Here is a 6,951-nt window from a genome sequence, read left to right as displayed (position 1 = left end):
ATACACGGAAGATACTTCCTGTCTACTTCCTGTCGCGCCTTCAATGTAAAAGTCTTACTGTGAAATACCTGTGGCAACATTTCAGTGAAAATACAAAAGGAATGTACTGCAGCGTAGATTTGTCACATAAGGTTTATTGAATCGTTCTGTAAAATCTTTTATACATTTAATTCCCATGGCTTTCGATGTATTAAAGCAGTGCTTCTCAAACTTTTTTCAGTCATGTACCCCCTTTGAAACATTTTCTCAGCCAAGTACCCCCTGACCGACCCCGAAAATGTTTGATCGAAAAAGCCTATACAAATAATTCCAATATAGTGATGTTCCCTCAGTGTGTGATTTATTAACTCCTTTACAACAAACTAAGGATATTTTCATTTTATGCATGAAAAAAGAAAACAAATGTAAACAGATTTTTCAAAGGAGTTTTTCAACTGAAGTAATATCTGTTTAACAAACTAATGAACACAATGATATATTATGCAAAACTATAAAATACAATACACCAATTTGACATGTTTATATGAGGTTCTAGGAATATTTTATATAAAATTGTGTTTTCTATTTAACGTATTTTTTTAATTAACTTTTTTTTTGTTTTTGTTTTTTAAATCTCACGTACCCCCTGCAGTACTCCAACGTACCCCTAGGGGTCCACGTACCCCATTTGAGAATCACTGTATTAATGTACCACTTATTATACCTTTCTCTGTCTATGTTAAGTATGTAATGTTACCAACTTTACCTGATCTTGTTATCTCATATGTATGTAATACCTTAGCAGCATGTACTCAGATTATTTACAGTGCTTTAGTAAATGTACTTAGTTACATTACACCACTGTCAGCAGGTAGGCTAAGCATAATGGCCAGCATGGATATCATTTTGCATAATGGAAAATTGTTGTATTAGATATGGCTTTTAAAAAGTGGTCCCTATAACTATATGTTGTAGTCTCCATCTGACGTGATGACAAACGTCTTCGGTGTTTTCCAGGCTGAGCAGTGAGCATTTTACCTTGTAAGTGGTGCAGTGGCCACAAGAGGGCGCTGAAAGAAAGGGTAACAACGCAGCTCTCCATTACATAAGCCAAGGAGAAGGTCCAGTCCCTGGGGATCAGTGTAAAACGGTCATGTGTTATCCTCTGACATGTTTTATACTTTTTCTGTGATATTGTAATTATCCCCCAGAGAGGCGTTTGAGTGACACCTCAGCTGCAATATGGAATCTTCATTTGAGGTTTTTGGTGCTTGTGATCCAGTTCCCAGCTGGTTGATAACATGTTTACTTTTCTAAGCAGCAAATCAAGCTCCACTTGATATTCCACAACATATTTTTTCTAAATAAAATTGACATTTCAAGTGTATGTTGTTAGTTATAGTGATCTATAACAGCAGTCCAACATTGACCATTTAGCTAGCTAAAGGAATCTTCTCACCCCATCACACACTGATGAACACAGACGTGGGTACGGAAGGAAGTTACATCATACTGAATGCACCTGATCCCAAATTCATGTGAATGGAATAAGTACAGTTATTGTTCAGACATATATCCATCTGCTATCACAGGTAAAATATTATAATACACATTTTTCATTTGTTATTATATATATATATATATATATATATTATAAATATATGATTATAATTATTAATCATAATCATAACAATGATCGTTTTATTATTGTTATTTTTTCATTTTTAGTGAGAAGGAGAGCATAATTTGGGTAAATAACTATCAGAGATTTAGCAATAATTCCTAATGGAAATAACATACAGTGTTAATTGCTGAAATGTGGAAATGTAACGACAAAAGTAAATTTTCTGATATGTTGCCTGTAGTCAAGAAACCCTAATTTATATTAAATCATAACATTTGGTTAATGTCCAAAGCCAAATATTTCTTTCCCATAATATCTGAACTGGCAGCTTCGACACACGTCTCCTGTGTCAGCGTCACACTCTTTGTTGGTCCATTATTTGCAGCCAAAGCTTTTCCACAATAACACTATCTCCAGCTTCTAGACCCTGTCTCTTAGTGTCTGATTGCCACGGTTGGGAGGGTTACTTTAAAAATGTAATTTATTACAATAGTTACATGTCACAAAATGTGACAATGTAAGATGTTTTTTAATTAAGTGTGTAACCTTAGAAAAGAAGAAAACAATATATCTAATATCAAAAGTGTAACAGTAATAGTTTACAAATGCCGTTTAAACGTAATACATTATCAAAAGCAAACTGTATTTTTGTTTAATAAATCAGGTTAAAAAGACAAATGTATTTAAAATGAACAATAATTAAAGTAGCCTAAATATAAACCACAAAGAAAATCCATTCAGTACTATAATATATCCATCTCTATTTCTAAATGTATTGTAATAATGCTAATCTCAATTTTTAATAATATTTTTATAATTTAATTGTAATACAGTTCCCTTTTTTTGTATTCTGATTACGTACTCCCGTTAAATGTAATCTATTACTCATCAAGCCTGCTGACTGCTCATGTTTCTTGTCCTGTCATCCTTAGTTAGCAGTGTTGCCGTGACCTAAACAAGAACTTTGGTGAGTACATAGAACACATGTTTATGTAGCATGTTTAGAAATGAGCAATATGGTCAAAGAAAGAAAAACCTCCGCTGAAATGTGATCTTAAGAAAGCTACAAATGATCAAATTGCAGCAGATACACTGAGTAGTAATCACCAATGGGAGCTTCAACAACATAGATGAAGCTAGAAAGCTGAAATCTGAAGTTTTACACGGAAAAAAAACAGAAACAACCAAAAAAAGTTTTATAACAAATCTTTTATTTTCTCAGGCAGAGGGACAAAGTGTGTGGGCAAAAGGAACAATCCACATCGTCTTTCATAATAAACAAATGAGCTCCTGGAATCTTCTTAAATAAGCCACAGTATATACAAATCAAACCTCTCAAGCCAGTCCTAAATACGCAAGCCGTTCTTAAAACAGTACACGATTCACTCAACATGTCAACAGTTGTACACATGCAGATCTGCTGCCATGTGTTCCAACCTAAGGCGCATTAGCCTTGGCTTACACATTACAAATCTGTGTTTTACATTTGAATAATTACATTCCCTGATGCATTACTTAAGGTGCGGTGATGAAGATCAAGACAGAGAAAAAAAGAAAGAGAAAGAAAAGGAGGTCGAGGCTCCAACACAAGAGAGTGATGTCGAACCCAAAAAACCCAGTGATCTCATTTTCAATCATTTTGTGGTGGAATGTTCCAGACGTTTTAATGCTGTGCTGAAGGGAGCATGAGCACCAAGTCTCATGGCCTGCTCTGAACATCCTGTCTGAAAAGCATTAATAGGTGTGTAATCACCCCGTTCGCCAGATGGGAGTGACTAAATGCGGATTTCTCGGTAAGAGCAATAATGTTGGGTGGGTGAACTCCCTGTCTGTTCCTCTGCTGAACACTGGCTGTTAAATGTTGGCGCAAAGGCAACACAAAGGTGTCTGGAACGCCTTTCAGTAGCAACTCCTCTTTACCGAGCAACTTGCCATGCTCTGGCTGTATTCTTTTCCAGATGGTAATCACCGCAGTTACACAGGCATTCATTTTGCCTGTTGCATAACGAAATGTGTTTCTATTCAACAAAGAAAGAGCCACAGTTAAGTCTTGTTTCGGAAAAGGGGCATGGTGAAACTCCCAGGCCCAGGCGGGATAGTCATCATCCTGTTTCCATACCCAAGTGTTAAAGAAACAGTAATGCCACATTTCCACAGCATGGCACAGCCGCGAGGGCTCGACTCAGCTCCACTGGCGATGTTTGGTTTCCATTTGCAAAAGTTGTTTATACTTTCTTTGGGAACACCATGGCCGAGGTCCGAAGCGAGGTTAGCCAAACAAAACAAAAACAGGGTGGACTGATCGATCATAGAGAATTGTCACAGGAAACAGACATGAAGTATGATATTACCCATACGATTCAGGAAGGACCTCTGTTTTGGTCGCTAATGAAAGGATTCTGCAAGTGTCTTGTTGACAGTGAGAGGGTGGTAGTGTCTGCAGTTGAACACAACATCAACAAAAGCACCAGGTCCATGAAGTGGAAAGAAGCAGTAAGTGCAAATGTTGCAAGTGTGCAGCTTTAGCAAATAACACGGCAGGAAAAAATAAAGTATACACAAAACTAAATAAAGACAGTAAAGTCTTTAAATAATTGTAAACAGGTGAAAAGATCAGTATAAGCTCAAATAATGGCAAGTATCATAGAAGAAGGCGACTTGCACGGCATGATGGAGGCCACTAAGGTGCCTTTGCAGTTCCATTCAGCCTTCATTGAGCTGTTTTCAGTAAAAGGCCACAGGACAGAGTGTGCTCAGCATTAAGCAGCAGACAGACACAGTTAGAGACCAGAGGGTGAACAAAGTGGAGCAGTAAGCAGCTAACATAATAGATAGTATAGGACTTACATTTGACATAAACATACAAAACTAAATAACTGAAAAAGAATTCAGGTTGAAATCGAATTTTAGAATCAATAGTTGCAGTAGCGACAATAGACTCATGGCTAATGTCAAATATGCAATGTAAGTTTTAACGCATCTAAAGTAGCACTGTTCTGATTTGTTCTGATTAATTACCACATTTATCTTGGTATATAAATTAGAGGCACTCAACGTGGGGCAACATCCTGACAGTGTTTCATCCCTGTTCCTCTGGGAGTAACTGGGCAAGCATCTCTTGTCCTTTCTTTCTTCTCCGTTTGCATCATGAAGCTGTTTTAAAACTCTTTGGAAGAGTTGATCCCTTAAATATAGAAAACTATAGAGTTATTAAGTTATACACCGCGAGTCTTTTGAGCAACTTTGTACTGCACACATTCTGTCTGTTAATGTATCACTGTGATGTTGAATTAAACCCAATCATTCATGAGTGAAACTTTTACTGTGAAGCTGGCAAAAAGGAGATGACACACACACACACACACACACACACACACACACACACACACACACACACACACACACACACACACACACACACACACACACACACACACACACACACACACACACACACACACACACACACACACACATACACACACACACACACACACACACACACACACACACACACACACACACACACACACACACACACACACACACACACACACACACACACACACATGGGGTCGGGGTTGTGTTTGTGAGAGCAGCTTTAAGCAAGTCTCTCACAGGATATGAGCTGGAACCAGAGAGCGGACAAAAGCATGAAACAACCTTGACTTCTTTTTCCCCAAACTGTCCTGTGATCCCTCTCACATTCAGCGTTAGTGACTGCAAATACTATCCAGAGACTAAACGCAGACCACTGAGGAAGTTCAGGGAAATTCAGAGTGACGCCTCGAGAGCAGCCATCTTGGCTCTTAGCGTGCTAATAAGTGCAGAACTCAATCAACTAAACAGAGTCATTGTCCTGATGCAAACACAGTGCTATTAGTCGCCTGGTGACATAGGGTCCTAACAATCTTGTTAATTGGCCGTCCATTCTAACCTGTTACAAAACAACTTGTTTTATTAGGCCATCTGCACTCAATAAGAGCAGCTGGGAAAACGCAGCAGCCTACTGCGCCTCCTCATACCACAGCAGACTGACACAGTCCTTGTCCTCCATGTTTCTGTTTACTTATACTATCTTCTATGTTTTTGCCCCGGACAGCTGTCCTAATCTGGACAAAAGACAATTAGACTATAATTTACTTTAAATATATATCTTTAACAAAGTAAAACCACTTGTAGAGCTCCCTTCCCGACTGAAGATATCCTCCAGCCCCGGTGCACAGGCTGACCCCACACTGGATTGTTTGGACAGCTTCCAGCCAGTGTTCACTGGAATCAGCTGCCACAGAACATCTTGTTTTTTATTGTGCTCTATTGATCCCTGAGGCATGCATTTGTTCTTTTGCTTTCTCCTTTCCCCACAGCATTTATTGAGACTGCAGCATTCAGCAGGCTGACATGAAGGTGAACTACAAGAGCCGCCGCATGTTGCAAATTAGAACTGTAGATACAACGCAGACATCTATAAACCCTTTACAATTTACCAAGTATGGCATGGCTTTAATCCAGTTGGATAAACATTCTTTAATCCAGGGCTGCATTAAACCTCGGAGTCTTATTAACAGTCTTTGTCCTTGTGTTGTGCTGTGTTCAAACCAACGGTGCAGAGCAACACAAGTGTGACCGCGGTATGTATTGCTAACACGCTTACAGCTAACAGCAGTTTGAACCAAAGACAACCCAATGTTGCTGTTGAAACTATATGATGCAGATTTGAAGGGTTCAGACTTTATTTCCGTCCGCAAGACGCCAAGCAAACCGGTTTTAAAACCCTTGTTTTCTCAATGGAGCTCGATCAGGTCTATGCTAACAATGTAGCCTCTTCGCCAACACTACAAATGAAGTCATCTAAATAAGGAATAAATGCGGCGGCCATGTTACTGTTATACACGCCATGTTACTTTAAAATCGTGTTAACTCATCCACATGTGGGGCGTTTATGATTATGTATTGATCATAGCCAACACAGCTTTCCTTCATTTCTGATCAAACAACGTCATGATGTCAGCGTCAAACTAACTCATCGACCAAGTGGCAGATGTTCAATGTTCGGGCGCGACTCGAGAAAAATGTGCTTCACTTTTGGGATTAAAACCTCATTAATACATCAAATCAATTGGCCTGGGACAGGATGCTCATCATTCACATCCAGCTACAAAGCACTGGGGGAGGAACACTTGATGATGGTGGTGTACACACCCATACATCATTTCAGACTCATGGAACCATTGAGGAAGCACTTGTATCCTGTACGAAAACATCGTTCATTTTTCAGTTTCTCCACTGATATATTCAAGTTTCTCTTTTCACTCATCAACTGCCTTCATGTCAATCAGAAACAACTG

The sequence above is a fragment of the Pseudochaenichthys georgianus genome, chromosome 21, assembly GCF_902827115.2.
Source record: "Pseudochaenichthys georgianus chromosome 21, fPseGeo1.2, whole genome shotgun sequence".
In the NCBI taxonomy this organism is placed as follows: domain Eukaryota; kingdom Metazoa; phylum Chordata; class Actinopteri; order Perciformes; family Channichthyidae; genus Pseudochaenichthys; species Pseudochaenichthys georgianus.
This window is presented reverse-complemented; position numbering follows the sequence as displayed.